This window comes from Dermacentor variabilis, chromosome 1 (genome assembly GCF_050947875.1).
Source record: "Dermacentor variabilis isolate Ectoservices chromosome 1, ASM5094787v1, whole genome shotgun sequence".
NCBI classification, from domain to species: Eukaryota; Metazoa; Arthropoda; class Arachnida; order Ixodida; family Ixodidae; genus Dermacentor; species Dermacentor variabilis.
Window position 1 is genome coordinate 273,227,089 of NC_134568.1, and position 21,978 is coordinate 273,249,066.

At 46.6% G+C, this 21,978-nt stretch overlaps 1 protein-coding gene and 1 pseudogene across 2 annotated transcripts in view; one reads left to right on the top strand and one right to left on the bottom strand.

Annotated features, from left to right (window-relative positions):
- The window catches only part of LOC142564782 (T-cell leukemia homeobox protein 3-like), an 82,668-nt gene that overhangs the window by 54,629 nt on the left and 6,061 nt on the right, over positions 1-21,978 (bottom strand). The window lies entirely within an intron of this gene.
- LOC142568086 (U2 spliceosomal RNA) lies at positions 12,169-12,265 on the top strand (annotated as a pseudogene).

A 21,978-nucleotide genomic window follows, 5' to 3' on the forward strand; every position in this document is an offset into this window, starting at 1 on the left:
TTGCGGCCGCAGCTGTAGTACAATGGGCTCTATTATTAAAGCGCCGGGAGGCTCTGCTAAGAGGTTATTCGCATGATATGCACTTGTTACCTGGAAGCGGGGCACAAACGACGTTTTTGTAAACCACGGGCCACGGCGCCTCGCTGCCTCTGCATTTCACTTTGCATGTGTTGTTGTTGTAAATTCTTTCAAATGTTAGGAAAGCACTGGCGAGTGAATTGTTGTTCTGGCAGCATGGAAAGTTCGTAAAATGTATTGGTTATTCTACAGTCATGAGGAGAGGGAAAGACAGATAGAAACATTGACGGGAAGACACGGAGGTCAACCAGGCACGCGTCCAATTTTTCACCAGACCCACGTGAAAACAGCGAAAATAGAGGCAAATGGATAAATAAGAAAACAAACACTTTTACGCTTCTCAAAGCCGGTCTTGCGACGCTTTCTAAAGCCATCCGTGTAAGTTATTTCGTAGTCAAGTTTCTTGTGTGTAGATGTAGCAATTAACGCAGGCGTAGTTTTTTAACATGATCACTGGATTTATATATATAAATGCCGTTCATAAAAGTGATTAAGTCAACTCAAAAGTTATCCCGTCAGCTGGCGCGTTTATCTGAACAATCCTTCGTGAAATATTTCTACGCTTGCTCACTGACTTCGATCAAACGCACGGGGACGACTTCTTTATTGTCGTCAGCCTCCTATTTATTGCATTTCGTATAGTGTCTTCCTCGTCAAGTAAGTGAGCTGTTCGCTCGATCGTGAATATCATGTTTTTTTTTATTTTGTCACTCGATGGCCAGGAGGTGATATACAGCACGTAGATCTCAGAATTCAGGCACTGATTCTCCTCATTAAGCATACTTGAGGCTTTAATAAACAGCCAGGCAACTGTGCCACGCTAAGCTATACATACACAGCCAACAGATAGTGGAGCCAAAGAAGCCTAAGGCGCATTAACGCCTCAGTACAAGTGATTGGACATACTTTGCTGATAGCAATATTTGCGCTGCATGCGTCAGATGAGAATGCGTCAGAGAAAAAAAAGCACCTCATAGAAATGGAATACTTTTCTACGGTGATAGTAGGTTCGCTGTAGTATCAGCCCGCGAATATACACAAAATTGCCGCGTGAATGGCCGCTCGAGGCACTTTGCGTGCATTCGCGAGCTTCTTTCAAGTTCGGAAAAACACTTTTATGTAGCCCGTATTGAGCAACAGAAAGCTGTATCGGGAGAGTTTCATGTTGCTCTACATTTTCCTCATTGACACTCTTCATCGAATTAAAATATTTGAGAAGTTGATTAATTAATTGAAACTAATGATCTAATTAGACTGAATTTGAAAAGTAATCCGAGTATCTCCAAGCGACGGCGAACAACATTACCTTGGTTTGGTCCAGCTACGTGGGATTTGCATATTCTTAAAGCTTGGCTCCAGTTACGTAAAACACCCTGTATATATCCGCCACATTTCTTTCTCTCAAGGTATCTATAGCATCTATCAAATTAGAAAGATTGTCTTCAAACGCACGCACATCTTTTTTTTTTCTTTTTAGCGTCGAGGGTGATCTCGACCTACACTTCGAACATTGGTAGCGTTCATTGCCGCAGCTGTGTTCTGTCATTGCGCCGTATACAGTCTCTTGATATCGGCGATATGTTATTTTGTGCTCGATCGACAGCACCTTCGAGCGCAAAATGAGTGACGCCCGCCACGCCCTGTTACTCAGGTCCGGTGCGCGCACACTGGCGCCCATGTCGCCGCCGCATCTGCGGCTGCGTGCACCCATGCCAGGCATCTCCGCGCGGTGGTGCGCATCATTGCGCATTTATGAGGGTCGCACTTGAGAGGCCGCTCTGAGCTGGCGACGCTCGCGGCTTCTCCACCGCCTGGAAGTGGAGGAAAAGCAGGGGCAACGCGGTATACGTAAAAAAAAAAAAACGAAAAAAAAATAGACAGAGAAACGAGAAGATGCGCTCTCTAAAGGCGCATCTCTTTACCGAGAAGGCGCAATATGCCGAGGAGCGCAGGCGTATATCTATGCAAATGGGCATTCGGGGCTCATTAGTATACGCGTGAGGAATCAATCGGCGAGATGTAATATCCGCCCCAAACGGCACGACACACGTGTGGCGGGTCGGCGCCGCCGACGACGACGCTGGAACGCCGGTGCCGCCGCCGTGGTGGCATCTCCTCCCGGCGTGGCGGCGGCGCAGCGGGCTCCCGCAGCCAGCGAGCAGAGATGCGGATTCCGACGTCCGGGGCGGCGCTTCCCCGAACGGCCAAACGGCGCCGCGCACTGAGCGTGCGTATTACGTGCGTAGACGAAAGGCGCGCGCCTGTTTACTTGGACAGAAGGAAACGCCGGGGCAAGAAGGCAAGAAACGAACGCGAAAAGAAAAAAAAATAAAGGCAGAAGAAAAGAAGGGCGTTCTCTTTCTCGAGGGGCGAGATCGGAAACTGTGGACTTCTTCGTTGCTTATTCATGCCACGCAGTGACGATTTATCTGCGAGACCCCGGCGGGCCGAGAGCTCGCGCGCGCGCACTCTTGTCGCCTCCGAGCTGCTCAAGTGACAGCCGCGTTTACTCCGCCTCGGCGAGCACGAATGGGCCAATTTGTGCGCGGCCTATCTCATGCCGCCGACGACGACGCCTAGAGAGCGCTCCTGCGGGCCGCGCTGAGCTCGGGGACGCCGCGGGTCTGACCCCCGCCCCTCGCGGCGGCGGCGGCGGCACAGCGGCCACAGTGCCGGCGGTCATGCTCGGCTGCGCCCCCGCGCGAGGTGCGCGCATGTGTGCCCTGCTCTTCCTCCTCGCCCGCTGCCGCGCGAGCTTCACAAAATACCGCCGGACACCTCACGCGGCTTCTGTTGGTATGCCTGACCCCGCGGAGACAAATATGCATTGCGTCACTTTCGCACGGCTATCCTGATAGCATTATACAACTATTCGTCGCGGCAGCGGCAGAAGAGGAAAAAAGGACGAGAAAAGGAGCCACGAATGTCTGTGAACGCGGTACAACTTCGGTCTTTCACTCGCACGTCCTGACAAAGGGAGAAAAACGTGGTTCTGTCGTTCCTCTCTTTTTAGGGCAAGTTGCCGAGGGACCCCATTGCGACAATTTCTTTCTTCCGTTCTTTCTTTCTTTCTTTCTTGAAATAAAAATTCAAAGAAAAAACAGGGGGACCCTTGCCGCCCGTATGCTAGCTACGACTACTCTCTTTCCAGCTCATTAATAAAGTAAAAAAGGATAAAAAGTGATACTAAACAAAATATAATAGAAATCGTTGCATTATACCAAATAATGTGAAAAAAAAAGATAAAGAATATGTGCCGACTCATGGTTGAAAGCCCTTTGCGAAAAGCTGCAGACGAAAGAGCCTGGAGATGTAGGTGCGCCAGTATGTTTCACCCACGACGCACCAATAACATACACACGTGGTGCTGTGAAGTCAGCATTTATCAAGTATATGACTATTTTTAAAGAAGCCTTGAGGCGCGGTTACCGATTTGCGACGCTCTGTATTTTGTGGCCATGGACCCGACGCTTTGGCAAGTGAAAAAAGGGCGATGTGGGTCAAGTAAAACGGAGTTCTTGTTCGAGGTGCTTGTCTACGTAATGTGCTTAGGACAGTCGAATCGAGAAGTAGGGCATGTACGTCCTCGTTGTCGAGGCCTCACGAACATACTGGAGAAACGCACTGTTAGGTGGAATTAGGAGGTGCTTGGTGAGAGAGAGATTAACCGGATCTAAGTTTCCCGCCTCTTACCCTGCAATTGGGTACAAGAAAATGGAAGTGAGCTGAGGCGCAGGCGACGCTAGAGCATGTCAGTGGATCACAGAAGCTGATGACTGAGTTGGTACTTACCACGGGGGTACACTGTATATAAAATTGAATTTTGCGCGTTCTCTGTGAATCGGCCAGTATTTATAGAGAGTAAGTACAGGTGACTTCCTTTATTTCAAACTTGGCGACAAAGTCAACTCGAATAATTAAATATTTCGAATTAACAGAAGCGTTCGAATGTCGCGCCGGATCGAGCATTTATTTGTTCGCTCTAAATGTACCATTAGTGTGGTTGTGCTCGCTGTCACGCTCTGTGTACTTGTAACTCCGGCGTCCACTGCAAAACCTGTAGCTGGCATTACAACTGTGGTCACGAACAATTATTCTTCGAGACGTATTCAGTGCAGCCAGGATAACGTGTGACACCTATAGACATCTTTGTTGCCACCACTGCAGCCGTCCAAAATACCTGCGCTGCAGCGCACGTGGTATGAATTCTGGTTGCGTTCGTCTGGCCAAACGCTCACGCACATCTCCGTCAGCATTGCCTATAGCAACGCTGACATGGAAGAACGTGCGTGAAAAACGCCTTTCTTTCGGGGGAAGAAAACTAGCTGTTGTGCCTAAAGTGGTAGGAACCCGCATTCCGCGTGAGAGTTTGCAAGTGTTGTCGGTTAGCAAGATCGTCACTTTAGTGCAACCAGTATTGTTAGTAGTCTATAGCTGTTTGCGTGCCGTTGTATAGCTTCCATTAGCCGATGTCGAGTTTACGGAAGGCGACTATATGGCGAGTCAAATCGGGCACATTCGCGTCGGAAGAAGTTGCATGCGTTGAATTTTGGTGCTTTAATATTAAATTTAAGCACGCTGCATTCGGTAACGATAAGCCCGTTTGCATCTTGCTGCCGTAAATAATATTTAAGTCCCAAGAAGAATGAAACGAAGCAATATGTCGAAAAGGTAAAAACATAAAATAAAAATAATTAAACAATTAAAAAAAGGTTTTCGTAAGGATGGAATAATCTCGCAGAGTTCCAAGCTTTCTATGTGATAGTTTTCTTGAACATCTTATAAGGCCGCATATAACTTAATTATGTTTCTAAACATTCTAATGTTTTCATCAGCTTACCTATACATCTAGCTGTATGGCGAAGCCTACGATAGCGGCATGAAATGTAAAACGTTTTCGCAGCGTAAGTGCGGTGCCGGAAGTCAAGAAGTGAACTTTGAAATTAGCGTACGGGTTCTCATACATCTCAGGCTGCGCGCCCAGGTCACTATAGAAACTTGGCTATTTTGTGACCTCCTTGTTCCGTAGACATGTGCAAGCAGCTGTAAGACCACGAACGCAGGCAGTGTGCATTTCAGATAAACAAGTGATTGTAGACTGAAAGTGATAATAGGCATGATGTGGCTCCTGTATAATATTTTTCACGGGAATTCAAGAGCTCAATGCTATAGTATGATCCCAACATTTCCACGTGCTGCGAAGAGTATGACCCATACGAGTTGATTTGGCCCTACGAAGTGCATTCATTCGTCTGTTGGATAGAAGATGGCACGCTATGACGGAAGAACGACAACGTCCTGCTTCCCAACATATGAGTCGTGTATATACATCCGTACTTAGTGCTCAGCAACTGAATCCCCTCGCTCGGTCGGTGGACGATTATCTCTCCAGCGACTTCCTCCATTCTGCCTTTTCTGGGTTGATGCCCATCAACACCTGCCTTGCGTGCCGAACATGCGCGTTCCGTGGGACCACGATGGTGCTGTTGAGAAATGTACGCTGCCTTTCCTCCATGTACAGCTCCATCAATATATTATATATGTATCTCACCTCGTTTCTGGCAATGACGCGTTCACCTTCTCAGAGCCAAATACATGTAATTATGCTCAATTTTATCCTGTACCATGTATTGGCATTACGAACAACCACACACGTGTCGCAAGTGAGGTTGGCAGTGGAAAACTTACGGTATTATGTACGAAGGAATCTGTAATGACATCGCTAGATATACCTGCACCGTACGCAAAGGTTTTATCTGTTGTTGCGCTGTATCACTTCTTCTATAAATTGTTGATCGCCGTTAGGCGGGCAACCGGTTCGCTTGCACGTACGTGGTTTAAATGCAACCAGAGCAATAAAATAAGGTATTAAGGGCAGAAAATCTTCAGGCGCATTTCGTATGCGCCGGGAGAATAAGGAAAACGCCTGCGTCGGCGAGCCAAATTTTTTTTTCGAGAAAACCGAGTCGCAGATCTTTCATTGCGTCGTCATCAGCAGCAGGCCTACTATAGCTGCTAAAGACTACGTAGCCGATGACAAGACAAATCGATCGTACGATTCCCATCAATCGCGCGGCACAGAGCTCTGCTACACGGACACGGCAGCACGCATCTACTTGCAACGCGCTTATCGGTAGCGGTATATACGTATACATGCACTACATACACACGGAGACGTCACGAGACCTTTCCGAACACTTTACGTGCGACGCGACTCGCCGGGCGCACATCCCGCGCAGCGCGATGCCATATACCGAGCTTCGAGCGCCGGATGACGCGAGGAAAAGCGAGACCAAATGTATCCGTTTTCTGTTTTTGCGCACCGCGCATTCTTCTCCAATAAAGTGCCGCACACGCCTCTCGAGCACGAGGCACGGCAAAAGGGCCGCGACGGCTGGAAATTGCGGCCCGTGATGACCGCCGCGCGCGGGCGGCCGGCCATGCGAAGGCTCCGCGCGCGAGCGCGTGTCCGCGATCAGGACACGAGCGTTGACGCTGCAACGCGCGCTGCAAGCGAGCACGAACGCACGCACGGCTGGCGGGCGTGCTACCCGCGGCAGCCGGCTGCGCATGCCCCCGAGCCAAACGCTCGCATCGATTATTGTCAGGTCGTAAAAAGGCATTCACGTCCTCGGCGAACATTAGTCGCCGCCCGCAGCAGAACCGACGATCTTTGTCTCTTGTTTCTGTGCCACGCTCAAAACGCGGGGGGAAACGAGGCTTTAACTCCGCAAGATATCGATACGCTCGCAATGCGCCGCCGTCGACGCGCGCGCTCGTCCTTGGCGAACCTTAAAGGCTTTCTCGTTTTGCCGAATGGCAACATTTGCGTGTTTATTTAATCTTCCTACGCATGACCACTTTCCTTGACAGAGTGCGCTCGCGGCAACAAGAGGGAAGGCTTCAAATGGTCGCTAATTGTCTGCCAACACGAAACGCCGGGCGATAGCTACACGCCGCGGTCGCCCTTTGCGCTCTATAGCCGCTGCGTCGAGTCATTTAGAGACTCTTTTTTTTTTCTCCCACTTGTTCCTAGACGGCAGCCTAACTGCCACCCGTTCTACACTTGTTTTCCTTGCGACCCTATGCGCGTTTTCTCTTATCTTCAGAGGCTGTACGCGTAATGGACGCTTTTAGCAGGCCCGAAGCGACGACATCCCGGATGAGTTCGCAGACGTCATTGTGTACTGGGCATCAAAAGATTCCTACACCTTTGCGCTCGTGCGATGAAACACCTCGGTCGTTTACTGAAAAAGCATTTCAACAACTACGCGCACCTGCATACCCACGGAGAGGGAAATGACGACGGAGTCATTTTGCCTTATCTAATAAAACGTATCCCTCTCATTGTGCAGCGTGTTGAAGCCAAGCTCTCCATTTTCGATAATAGCCAAAGTATTTGCCCTCGTGTCCACTTGTTTCTTCGTTGCCGAGCTGTCGCCGTGACTGAGTGGCAGTGGCGTTCTACTGTTAAGAGGTGGCGAGTTCGATTACCGGCTGCAGCGACCGCAAGTCAGTGGAGGTGAAATGCAAAAACGCTCACGAGCGTGAAATTCGGTGCGCATTAAAGAACCTTAGGTAATCAAAATCAATCCGGAGCCCCCCCCCCCCCTCCCACAATGGCGCCTCTCGTAGGCCTGCAGTGTTGCTTTGAGACGTTAAACCCCACGAATCAATCAATCAATCTCTCTTGCTGCTTCTTTCATTACCTGTTAAGGTGAGGAAAGAAAAATATGTTCACTCAACGCCTTTCTTAGAAATGCGCGAACGAGGTGAAAATTATGAACAGAGGCGTGGGTTGGAGAAAAAAAAAAGAACTGTTGCTGGTTTATTCTCCCCCGGCACGATCTCAGTCACGCTGAATGGTCCTGCATTCTTTTTTATCAACAGGCATGGGCGATGCATATACGTTTCACGAAATCCCCGCGTTACAAGACCTGAAACACAGAACTGGTGGTCTGTGAGGGTATCAGAGCGAGTGCCAGCGAACGGAAGCCCAGTGCAAGGCTGCAAAGGATGAGATGGAGTTATGAGATAAGGAAATTTGCAGGCATAGGACGGAAACTGCTGACGCAAGACAGGGTTGTAACCGGAGGTCACTTTGAGGGGCCTTCGTCTCTCGGCAGACTTAACTGACTGCCGTACGTTAGTGTTGTTGATGATAATGATGACGATGGTGGCACCACTTCGTCGCGACGCAGCTGTTTCTTTACCTTTTCCTTGCTTTCCCTCGCCAGTCGTCACCAAAGACGCGCACACTCCGGCTATACCCCAACAGAAGGCCTGCATGTTTTGAGCCGCAACGTTACACGGCCATGCCTTAGGAGCAATGCGATCGCGCTGAGCGTCGCGCGTGTATACCCCATTGAAGTGTATACGGGCTGCCGGACTACCCTTGTTGCGTCACAGTTCAACGCGTGCTGGCTTCTGATATCGAAGAGGTGATGGCTCAGTCGGTCCCTCTGCCTGTTCTACGCTCAACCATGGTGCGCCTTTCGTTGTAACTTGGGCCGCCATAATGTAACAATTCTATACTCATTCTATTCCTTTTCGCGCTTCGTCAATCGTCGAAGCGGTTCTCCGCCCACGTACTTCATCACCTGACACGGCTGGTCGTCAACTATGGATGATTATAGAGTAGAAAAGAATCGAGCGAAAAGAATCCTCACAGTATACCGCGGCCTTGTTTTTCGTGTATGCGTCTGCGAATCGGACTTTCATGCAACGAAATACAGTTAATTATTTGTTGTCAAATACATATTTTGATTGTTTTGTATTTCATTGATTACTTTCTTTACTCGTTAACGCATATTACAAATCAATAGCTCTCTTTCAGCAAGCAGTTTCATGTAACCAGTTGCTTTATGAGACAAGCCTGCAACAGGCGACACAGCTCTGAGCACTTATACAGTAGAGCGCCCTGGGTTGTGCCGCGCAGCAGCCTCGCGGATGCGCATTTTTCAGACAGCCAAACTCCGAGCGCTCAGTATTTGTTTCCTCGTGTTAAAGGGACAGACGACAGCTCAGAACGTGAATCGCTATAACCCCGCTGATACTTAATAATTCAATGAAATTCGCGAAAAATTACCTTCGGCGCCCTACGCGGAAGAAGCATGAAGATGCATAAATGACAGCTCATGTAGCATTCTACTAGTGCGCGCGGTTTCTGGTCTTTTTATCAGTGTTTAAATGCCGTACACTTTTTATTATAGGTCATTTCTAACTTACAATGTGAATATGAGCCTTCGTTTGTAGTGAGTAGAAAAGTGGCGCTGCCTTGGCCTTTGTTTTCGATGAGTTACAAGAATAACGACGAGTACCAACCAGCCATGACGTAGTCGTATATTTGGCGAAAAACACGGTACAGATATAAGAAAGGTCTGTGCAGCAACGTAAACTTATTGCACCAGCTTGTTATGTTCAAAAGCGTGGTTGAAAAGCTCGACTTATAGGTGGTTAACAACAGTTGCACTCATTCCTATGATAGCAGAAGGAGGGGCGACTTTCACAATTTGTAAAGCGGGCTATCGGAATCGCTCTCACTTCTCAGCGTTGCTGGAGGAGGGACTTTTTCTTTTTAAGAGGCTGCTCAGATTGGAAAATTCTGCTTACAAAACATCCACGGGCTTTTGGAAGTAACTGCTGCTGGTGTAACCACTGCCGAGGGTGAGCTTTTCGTTGCGCCATAAAAAAACTGGGTCCTTGAAAATCGATAGTCAGTCTCTTTAACACTTCCCCGGATGTTGGTCAACTATTGGCTATATGGCTCAATAGTGATGGCCACTTCGGACGTTGATGTCATTAAATCACCTATAGGGCAGCTTTTTCACCGGGAGCCCCTATTCCGAGCACCAGCAACAATAATGAAGCGCTGCGCTTCAGAGAGGACCCAAACGTGATCATCGTGGCATTGATTGACCACATTCTTTTGCGCAAGGTTTTTCTTAAAACACCCCTGTTGCTTCTTGCGCGCGCATCGAGCGAGATCTCAGTGTCGCTGCTAGTCGCTGATGATGTCTTCAGAAGAAACGGAAGGAAGATGATCGACGAAAATTTGAAATGTAATCGTTAGTGAAGATAAAGAACGAGTGAAGTGCTGCAGAGGACGCACTGTATTTGATCAACGTTAAAAAACGTTGGGACAGAAATAACGTAAAATAATCGATTGCTTTTTAGTAATTGCTCAATTACTTTGGTGGGGCAGTAATTGGTCACTGTAATCAATTACATTTTTGAATGAAGTGATCGGTTACAGTTTTTTCCCTTGTAACGTGCACAAGTCTGCTGCGAACGCGCTCCGCCGTGCAGTTTACACATCTGCCAGTGCCAATGGCGCTTGTGATGCTTAATGAAGCGCGTGTGTGAATCTTTACGCGAAAGACACGACGAAAGAAAACAGAGAACACGTGTGTGGTGCGCCCATTAACTCTTGGCCTCTTACAGCTTTTCACTCCTTGCACGTACAAGCGGTCCTAACTGCGCTCCTCATGCTGTAACATCAGGAGCCTTCGGAGGCTTGGCGGGATCCTTAATGGATAAGTCAGCATATGGGATTCTTGTAGAGCGATAGGATTCAACTCATGCGAGTGTAATGAGCCTGAGCATCTGCAGCGAGGAAACCGTAATTTGACTTTTTCTTTAACTCCGATAGTGGAGCTGGCTGCCAATCTATATTGCGTTTCCTTATTTATTTACTTGTTTATTTATTTATTTATTTATTTATTTATTTATTTATTTATTTATGTGTGCATACTGCCGCTCTATGCAAAGGGCTATTGCAGGAGTGGGCATGCACAATAAAGCAAGAGATAGAAGGAAAAAAGCAAAACAAAAGAAGTACATTTATTGACATCAGGCATAGGCAAAGAACTACAACAAATATGATGAAAAAATTACGCGGATTAAGACTCATCGCTAACTGCAGTTAATAAAATCATTCGAGGGAGCGAGCGAACGTGCCTGACCATGGAGTTCCGATGGTCTACTGTCTGTGCGAGGGGAATAACTGCACTTGTAGGTGTTCGTAACTGAGTGCAGTAAGGATATAATACTTCAGGCTATATTAAAAGCCTATATTGGTAGAGCTTTCAAATCTGGCTTGAAGGGTCCAGTTTGCTTTGAAAACAATTGTCTCTTTCTCTCTCTTTGCACTAAGCTGATATTCATTTCTGATATTGGTTCCCGAAAATAATCATGTACATTAGAACTTCCTATTTCAATTTGTCACAGAAAAGTCTAAACTTCTTTCCAGCAGTGCTGCTCGTCCTCACACAAGTTTATTCTTGCGCACGTGACCACTATAGATAGAAGTCCAGAAAGTGTTTTAACGGGCACAGAAGAATACATAAGCATGCGTACCAATGTAAGTGACTAGCGCTTCACGTTGTTATTTTTTTCTTAGTTATTCGTATTTTTTTCTCACATGCGTGTACGTTTCAGTATCTGCGCATGCTAACGTATCACCACTTTGTTAATGAAGCAATTTTTGTGCACAGTCAGGGAATGAAGTAGCCGGATGTATGCAGCTTCTAACCCCTATTCAACTGTACTCCAGTTAAGCCCACCTACCTACAGGAAAAAACTGCGTAACAGGCTAACAGCCTGATATTTCGAAATGCTAAATGAGAATATTAGTTTTCTTTGTACGGCGACAATGTATATATATATATATATATATATATATATATATATATATATATATATATATATATATATATATATATATATATATATATATTGCCGCTGGCTTTCTTTTTGTTGCTGTGTCAACGAGTAAGCTATTCTATAACACCCTTTCCAATTTTGAGTAAAAAAAATCATGACTCATTCCACTATGTGAAGGTGGATGACCAGCGAAGCTGTTTAGCATACGACACAGAGGGGAGACAGAATCAACATACGTGCGGGCTCATTTACCGTGATTTTATATACATTCACGCGGACGGTGGGGCCGCCACCACGTGAGAGCGGAAGGAAAGGAGATACGCAAGCGCATGGAACGCCGACAAAGAGAGCGCGGTGCGAACGTAGACGTGGCCGACACGGGTTCTTTCAGCTTAATATGTGGCACGTGTTGTATTTGGAGACAAGATATTAAACTTATTTTTGCAAGTTGGCGGAGTCCTTGAAGCCTGCTTCACCTCCGCCGCTGGTCGGCCCGGTGTTGCACTATCTTCGGGATCGGCCCACGGTTTTTGGTCTACGGACAGCGATCCGCTGGAAACTAGCCATATACAGTTTCGCTGTAATATTCCTTAAAATCTGGACGTAAAAATCGGGCGCTATCTTTTCTTTCCATAATCTAAAGAACAAATCGAGATTTTTAGCGAAGCGGTTAGAAATTCTCATTATGCTCTGATTATTTTTATCAGGGAAAGTGAAATAGCGACATAAAGCATCCGTCGCGGAAAATAATGTGCAGTTCATTTTCACAATCAGGCGTCTTGCCTATTGCTATACTTTCTCTTTCGTTCAAACAATCCAGAGCTGCTTGCTTCAGGGCAAAGGTAGGCAGGTCGGTCTTCTTTCTTATACCTGGAACCGTGAGACGCACTCGAGGTTGTTCTAAACACCACGAAGCTGAGGTTGAACGTGCTGAGGGTGTGAAGCCCGATGGTAGACAGGCACGATGGATGCTGACCTCGTTGGAGAAGGACGCCTGTGGTCGTCGTTCTGGCAGGCAGGCAAGAGAGCTTGACTGCATGCGTGAAACATGACGAACATGGGCCCTAAGCGTGTCGATGCTAATGTAAGTCGTGATCGGATGGTCTCGAGCCATTATAATGGTTCCTGCTGTTGAGGCGCTCCGCGGAAGTCCTAGGCAAACACGTAGTGCCTGTGCTTGCACGCTCTGTAGTTCTCGAAGATTTGACTTGCATGTTTTAGCAAGCACGGGAGAACTATAACGTAGCAATCCGATAAAAAGTGCTCGATATAACTGCAGCATGGAGCACCTTTATCGCGGACCGACGCAGCCCAACACCTAAGCAAGGTAGCGCACCGTATGACATTACAGAAGTGGCACACACCTGAATTCACCCAAGAACGATTGCATTCCCTCGACCCCTCTATGCAACTGCGGCTGTTACCAGGACTTCTGCGAAATGAAGAAACAATGCTGTGCCGCTTACGCTTGGGCGTCGCATTCACCAATGCATATACGTTTTTGATTGGAATGACTGATAGCGCCGACTGCAATACCTGCGGTGCGGAGGAAACTATAGAACATCTACTGTGCTACTGCCCATCTTTTCAAAACGAAAGACATGACCTCTGCACAGCTCTCAATCAGCTCGATAGAACACCGTTCACCTTGAAGAAGATCTTGGGACCATGGCCTCGCATATCGCAGCTACAAAAGGCCACAAAAGCTCTGCTGCGATATTTGAAGGCTACTGGATTGAGTCAGCGACTATGATCCGGACTGAGTGACTGAACGATATCCCCGGTGGACTTTCTCTTCTTCTTTTAATCTTTCCGTCCCCCTTTCCCTTTCCCCAGTGTAGGGTAGCCAACCGGGCTCAGTCCTAGTTAACCTCCCTACCTTTCCTTATCCTTTGCTCTCTCCCCCCCCCCTTCTCTTTCGTTCTCTCCCTGTTTCTCTTTTTTGCATGCTTACAATTCTTACTCCTGCCGTGGGGGACCGCGCTGGTCCTGGGCGGGCCTTCGAACGTAATTTGGGTGCTGTAGCTGCGTAGCTGAAGCTGTAGCTGAAGCTGTATACAAAAAATAAGAACTTGGTTACTTGCAGTCAGCTTGAATCATATTCATTTTGCTTGGTTCCTTCAAAAGTGATTGTAATTAAGTTTCAAGCTTAAATAGGAAAGGAAATCTGCCCGCCTGAAAAGGCAGAAATTCTTCTTCTTCTTCTTCTTCTTCTTCTTCTTCTTCTTCTTCTTCTTATTATTATTATTATTATTTGTTTTGAAAAAAATATATACATTTAACAGCAAAGGGAAAGCGAGGAGCAGGCTGGCAACTGCCACCGGAAGGGGCACAACGCCTGCCTACTGTTCAGAAGGAAGGTGACAGCAACAGAGAAATGGAAGATAGGAAGGAGGGGAGGAAAGAGGAAAGAAAGAGTAACAGGAAAAATCTAAAAGAATAAAGTAGAACACACAGTGCAGATCGCACACAGTAGGGCCGGTCACTGAAGGTCATGCAACGACAGAATGGTAAATAGAAGAAATAGTATCGGACGCTTCAAACGTGGACCTAAGTTAGTTAATTCTGGAAAAGTAGATAGAGCGCGATGAGTCTGATCGCGCCGAGGCGAACAACCACTGGGGTACAAACATTCGTCGAATGTCGTACACTGCGGGCCAAGGAGTTGACAGTCCCTCACTAGTGACATGCGTTGCGCACTGAAAGCAGGACACTCCAATATCACGCGCCGAAGTGTCTCGCATCAGCCGCAACACGTACACAATGGACTGGCCACACGTCCTTGTCTGCATAAACGTTCGTGCACGTTCACGCAGCCAACCCTCAGCTTGAGTAGTTGAGCAAATAAATACGTATTGAAGGCAGTAAATATTGTTTTCTTTTATGCGTGGGTCTCGTACTGATTTGCAAGTAAGATATAGCTATCGTTTGCGTTGAGAATTAGTAGGCACCCTTTTAATGATTTAGTATTCCCCAATTAATCCTTTTTATGGCAGCCTATAAAGCACAGGAACCACTCTTTCCTGCAACGGCTAATTAGGACCGGGGTCTTTATTTCGCTTCTTTTTTTTTCCTACTTTCTCGGGACAGTGCCTTCTTCGTCAGTACAGATCGCGTTTACTGTCCTTTGCTCGGTGTCATATTCGGCAGGTATCCAAATGTTTTTTCTCCTGCAATATGTACAAGATGACGCGAACGCAAAGCTACTCTTGTCTGTCTGTTCTTTTCTTCATTTTGGGTTTTTATGCCCCTCAAGTATTTCCAAGGCGTCGGGCGAGCCGGAAAAATTCCTTCGGTGCCAAAGGCCGCCAGGGGTTTTGCTACCCGCCGTTTCGAAAGGAACGCGTGCTTCCCCGCTTTCTGTTTTGCGTGGTGAGATGACAGACCTGGAACACTTTCTCTGGCTCCGCCTGCTGCAGAATAAAAGGAAGCAGTTGCTTGACAGCCTTCACAGGCGAGGCTTCCCTACATGAGTATCACAGATGTCGCGTTTATCGACCCACCCGAAGGGACATAGTTTTACACCTTCTGATCTCCTCCGAGACACTGATTTGATGAACTTTTGGCGAAACCCTGTGTTAAAAAACCTGGACGACGCTTAAGTTTCTCCTTTAAGAATTGAACCCAATAGCGTTCAAAGATCCCTGATTGCTTCTCACGCTTCCCGGCAACTACAGCTTGTAGCCGTAATCCTTACCGGTAAACGCTGGCGGCGAACGCTGCGCACGAATCAATAAATAAATTATGGGGTTTTACGTGCCAAAACCACTTTCTGATTATGAGGCACGCCATAGTGAAGGACTCCCGAAATTTCGACCACCTGGGGTTCTTTAACGTGCACCTAAATCTAAGTACACGGGCGTTTTCGCATTTCGCCCCCATCGAAATGCGGCCGCCGTGGCCGGGATTCGGTCACGCGACCTCGTGCTCAGCAGCCCAACACCGTAGCCACTGGGCAACCACGGTGGGTTGCTGCGCACGAAAGCGAGCTCTCTGGTAGAAACGCGGCCTCTTGCGTGGGCGGATCCCGGAGGTAGTGCACATCAACGCCAAAAAAATTACATAATTTTTCATGTTTCTGTCAATGTTTCGCACTGCTAATATTTAACTCGAGAAGATTCAACTTAAAAGGCATGCGCTGTCGGTGTTTTGATTCATCACATTTGTTTGTGGCCTCTGATTCTCAAAACATCGAGGAATAACTGTCGATAATGTAAGAGAACGTATGAGCAACTTTAGTGACAGAATGGTGCGCCAATACAACCCGCATGTACTGCATGTCATATAGCAAGGCGTGGCATGTACATATACCTAAATGTATGCGGCATTTTTCGCTCACGGACAACTTCGCCGAAACCGACACCGAATTTTCGGCGACACGGCCCTTAACGCTATCGCGTTAAAACGTCAGAGTTGCTCAGACGGAACGATTGTCGGCGCAGCACGCCATGCTAAACCCGCTTGCTGGCGCACAGCCACAAACACTATAGGGCAGAAAAGTCCAAGCTAGATATAACGTGCGTGAACGAGGTAGAGAATAAAGCTGAGGATGATAACTTGAGAAAAAAAAAGACAGAACAATGGGAAAGGTTGAGGTGCCCAGCGGTGGTACGTATTGCGAGCTCTTAGAGGTTTTTAGAGGAAACCACGACCGAAACTTATAGAGTTTAAACTAATGGCCTAATGGCGGTGCTGGTTGTCATTCATATTAAGGTGAAGTTCGAACAACGTACAGCTAGCGTTTGACAACTGCAGACGCCATGCCGTCACGGAAACCACATCGATGTCTTCCAAATTGTTTGAGGAACAAGCCGCGTATATACATACATAACCGCTTTGTTAAAAGTTGACGATGCCACCATTACGCTGACATACCGGTTGCAAGAAAGATGAGTCAGTACTTTTCAAAACTGCTCGAAAGGCATGTGTTACTAAAAGAGAGCAACAATAAAAAATGTAGACCTAAGCCACAAGCATTCAAGCACGGTCAGACTTTTGCGTTGCAATCTCAGAACTTTCCTCTTCTACATAAGTCCAGATGGTCAATAATGCTGGCGTAATTTAGAGACAGCGGAATAATTAAAAGGAAACAGCCTACATATCTAGTAAGAGTATAAATGCGCAATCTGATAAGTACAAATTAAGTCGAGTTGCACTTAGTGCACGACTGTGACCATACCCGTTTCGTTCGGCTATGATTAAGGCTATAGTGCTGTCCATCGAGGCCTTGTCTTTCACCGCCAAATGCGACCATGCACAATAAAGTCACGTTATAACAATACATTATAGGGAAACGACAGTTAAAATAAGAGAAAGCTATAGGCAGTTATAGCTTCATTGCCTTTTCGCTGCAACAAGCTTGTGCAGATGAAGCAACTGACCACAGCCCTGCATGGCTAGAGACACTCAGCAGTATTATACGTACATATAGCGCAGTTAAATACTTGAGATCGTGCGCATTTTCGGCCACCTGGTTACTAGATTGTTTTCCTGAGTAGCCATCATTAACAATGTGCTGTTAAGTGGAAGAAACCAAAAATCTGCCTTTGGCATGCTGTCTTTTGATGATGCACGCTTACACGCCGCTGCTCAGGGGGAGTTGACAAGTGGCGTGACTGAGCTGATTAGCCCTAAGACCTCGCGATGCAGGAGACACGTCACGGCTTGTCAGCGCTCGTCGCTTCAGAGAGCTATTACCGCCTTATTTCTTCACGAGAGCGTTCCCAATTTTCTCACGCGCGGGAAGAGTTAGGCAGTCAGATGTCGCATGGCGCTGCTTCGCGGCAAGGCAAAGACGTCTGAACACTGAATTAATCACTGCTTGAGTGGGGCGTCCGCGCTTATGAGTGATGCGCGGAGACAAAATGGGGATTTCTTTCCAAGGGAGGCCCCACGCGCGTATATACATACCTCTGGATCTTGTGCTAAGCCCGTACCTATCTTGACGTCAAATATGTCCATTAAAACGTAGTACTAAATTCTGGACAATATTGTTCAATTTGTCGCTACGTCAACAACAAGCAGATAAGCATACAAAAGGTACAGATAAGCAAGTGTAGGCTGGATCGAGCGTTGGCAGTGAAGGTGATATAAGAAATTTGTCGGGCGCATAAAAGAAATTCACATAGATTTCCCTTTAAACTAGGCAAAACAGAGGTACACTCGAAGTCTTCATCTTAGTGTGATCAACATGATCGAACAAGAGATGTCTCGGCAACGGAGCGAACGCTCCGAAAAAAGCGACTTGGTTTTGCCCTTACGAAGGCAAGATCGCTTGATGAAGACTTGTTGACGAAGACAATTCTTCATTAGAAAAACAAGTCTTTGCAAAGACAAGTTTACAAATACAGGTATCCTTAACGAGTCCCCTTGCCGGAATGTTCGCTCCAGCCTGACCTTTATAGCAAGATAACGCTTGTTACCACTTCGATGCAAACGGCGTAATACGTTAAAGTGATGAAATTGCGCGCGAAACATAACACGCATATTTGAACAGGATGCTTCATTTCACATTGTGTACAGTCTGTATATGTATAAAATGTTTATCGCGCTCCATGGTTTCTATAGTGACTATTCACTTTGCGCATATACTATACTCGTGTTTGTCACAGGTCATACGCCGACTCTTCATTAAGCATGACTTCTATAGATTTGCAATTTATGTCAAGAAACTTTCATGTTTGTAAAGTGTATGTAGATTTGTTTTGCTTTGATCGACTGTGAAAGATTTCCAAAATTTATATTTGTTTCTATTTGTATTTTTATCTTGTCTTGCGTTTCGCTTTTTCTTTTTGCGTGTTTAGCTACCAATTCGGAATAGGGAGCTCTTCAACCAAGCTTCTCATAATGCCGCAGTTAATAAATAACAATAAACGAGTCACTTCAGGTATGGTTTTTTAAAAGATAACAATGACGCCCAACTTGTTAGATTTCTTTAACACAATGTTTAGAGTTGGTGCATGACGCATGAATGCTGATTGTTAATCACTATTGTTAAAGGCACATGTGCAATCAATCGCATAGTTTATCACTGCCTGTTGTGCTCTGAATTATAACCGAAATTTTTTTTTTCATTTTACTTTCGGTTGCGACATGAACGAGACCTCTCGTAAAGTTCATTACTCGTTGTAAATACTGTCTTTTTCTCTTCTTTTTATTGACATGATAGACGGAGACGTTTGAGCACCATTAATTTTGCCGGATTCTGGTGCCATATATTTGTCATGAGGAGAGAGAGAAAGAGATGCTGAGAAAGTGCAAACGTTTGCATAGATGACGGCATCGCGCATATTCAAGAGCGCTGTTTGGCTTCCACTGACTTTTAACGAACTCGAATATAACAAAAAGCCTGTAGGCACATTGAAGCGGCGGAAACCTGACCCAAGTAACACTTTCTCGCTCAACTCCAGGCGTTCTGCGAAACAGCTCAGTCAGAAAAGAGCGTGCATAGTAGTATAGGAGTGTGTATAGGAAAGATGAAAGCAAACACCATGAACACGCAAACAAACAACTGGCTAAGGCGCGATGTACACCCACACGCACGTAAATGATATATAGTCACATACTTTTGTTATAGGCCTCGCAGCCCTTGAGACGACGATAGGCGCGTTCGTACCGGAAGACGCAGAACGATGCGCTTTCCTTATATATATTATTTGCGTGTACGTTATACCTGCGTCTGTATTTAAGGAAGACTTTTTGTCCAGGGTATTTCGTTTTGCGTCCGACTTTCTGCAATTATACTTATACGGAAGAGGAAAAAACAAATTGACATACGAAATGCAAAGTTTCATTAGTGAATATTTTGATTTTCTCTTACCGGGGCGACGGCGTGTACCTATATAACACGCAGCAGAACACTGTATTGTTGTGCTGTGTATTACTATTCATGTTGCTTCTAAATTTCTTTTTTCGGGCAGTTGCTTGTTTGTTCATTACTCATCGAATCAAGGAGTTAAACATAATCGCAAATAATAAGACGCAATTGTCCATTCTAGTGCCTATGTCAATGGGGGGAAAGAAAAAGAGCTACAAGAAAATGCGGCAGTCTATCGCATATTCAAGAGCGCTGTTTGGCTTCCACTGACTTTTAACGAACTCGAATATAACAAAAAGCCTGTATGCACATTGAAGCGGCGGAAACCTGACCCAAGTAACACTTTCTCGCTCAACTCCAGGCGTTCTGCGAAACAGCTCAGTCAGAAAAGAGCGTGCATAGTAGTATAGTGGTGTACGCGTATCAAGCCAGGAGAAGCACTCGCGGCAAGAAATCCTCTACGCGCGTTTCTTGTGCGAACATGCGCAGCCCGTATACATTCCGCCATAGCAGCTTGACTGTGGCGCATGGAATGTGGTCCGTCGTATATATACACACACGCCCGCATTCAGCAGGCGCGACACGCTGGGCACGGCGCGGTTTGCACATGCAACGCATTCAAGTCACTGGAGGAGTGGTGCACGCACTCTGTGGGTCGCTGACAGCACGCGTTCAGCTCGCGGCACAACAGCAGGTGTTCGTCCTGTCGAGCTCGGTCGCGCTTGTACGCACACCGCTGGTGGGGGGGGGGGGGGGGGGGGGAGCGACGCAGGCAGCGAATGACGCAACCGAATGCGAAGAGAGTGAGCTGGACACAAATTCGTATAAAAAAAAAAAGGGGGGGGGAGGGGGCTCTGGCGTTAAAGCACGTCTGACCCGCTTTGTAAACAAGAGCCTTTGAAAGCTTGCACACTGCATGTAACGCGATGATGGTTTTGGTTTTTCCCGTCGTTTTGTGTTGTTCGGCAATTGCCCCACGTGGCAAGCAGGCACATACGAAGCTCGTCTGGCAGTAACTGCGGCGATGTTAACCATTCGCTGCATTTCTGTCTGCATACAATGGAGGAAATTGAGACCGCTGATGACCGCTCGGAGGATTTTGACGTTCGTTTAGTGTATCGCTCTAGATAACTACAGCCTCCCGAACAAGTGCTCAACGGCAATAAAGATTTGCAGAATGACGGATGCAAGTCTATGCAGACAGGTTGTATATTCGTAAACAAAGGAGCGCAGCGAAGCGTACTGTGAAAAAGCGCCTGCTTATTGTGTAGGAGGAAAGTATACAGGCAAAAATAGCGTACGAATGCATTAACCATATATTCTATCCTTCCTATATAACTATTCGCCGCTTTTAAGCATGCTCTCCCAAAATAATAACCGAAACATCCTTCAATAAAAGCATGCATGTCTGCAAGCTCAATCACGCAATTGAAATTACCAACACTTTTGCTTTTAAAGTTGTCCACAGCATCGCTGCATCTGGATGACGCCACTTTCTGCAGCTTGTTTATATCATTATTGGATTACAAAGTGGCATATTTTGGCTCCGCTTCTACCATTTGATGACTTGAAAGCACACGTGAAGTTCCTTCAAACTTCTTCACCATGATAATGACCCGTAGTATATACTTTTTTTTTTAACATTTCCTTGTCGTTCTCCCGAGTCAAGAGGCACAGATAGTCTTTACGTGTCATACTTGTCAAGGTACGCAAATGGTTACCTTACTACGTGGGCGAATAAGAAAGCTTTTGCCCCTATCTGTTATTAGCCAAAATAAGGTACATATACAGATACGTAATTACAAATATACGCACTCTTTACATACCTTACACTACTTTTCCACATAGTCCCCTCACAGGTTCAGACGTTTGTCCCATCGCAGCACTAAATTTGAGAAATGACGTCAGTCAGCGACGCACGCGGCCTCCTCGAACGCTCATTGTCATGCAAGTCTTCACGGCCTTTTGCGAACTGACAACACCACCACCTCGCACTTCTCAAAGCGAGACACCCTTCTCCGTACGTGGGCTGCATTTCCCTGTGGATTTCAATGAGCGTTCGTCCCTTGCTCTAAAGGAAACGAATCACACTTCGTTGCTCGTACGCCGTGGAGATGTGAAGTACAACCGCCATCTTCTACAGCTGACAGCAGCGCCGTGCCGCGGAGTTACCGGCAGATAAGGCCGGGACGGTCCAGGAAAGGTCCACCGCTGGGAAGGGATATGTTGACTTCATATTTACCGCCGTAATCTGGCTAAAAAAAAAAAAAAATAGGGGCAAAGACTTTCTGATTTGCCCTCGTATATGGATCACCCTCAGAGGCTTTTCATTTTTTAAGACTGCATTTCAGCGGAGGCACAATGCAAAAACGGTCATGTATACTGAGATTTCGGCACGCGTTATAAAAGAAATATTGGTG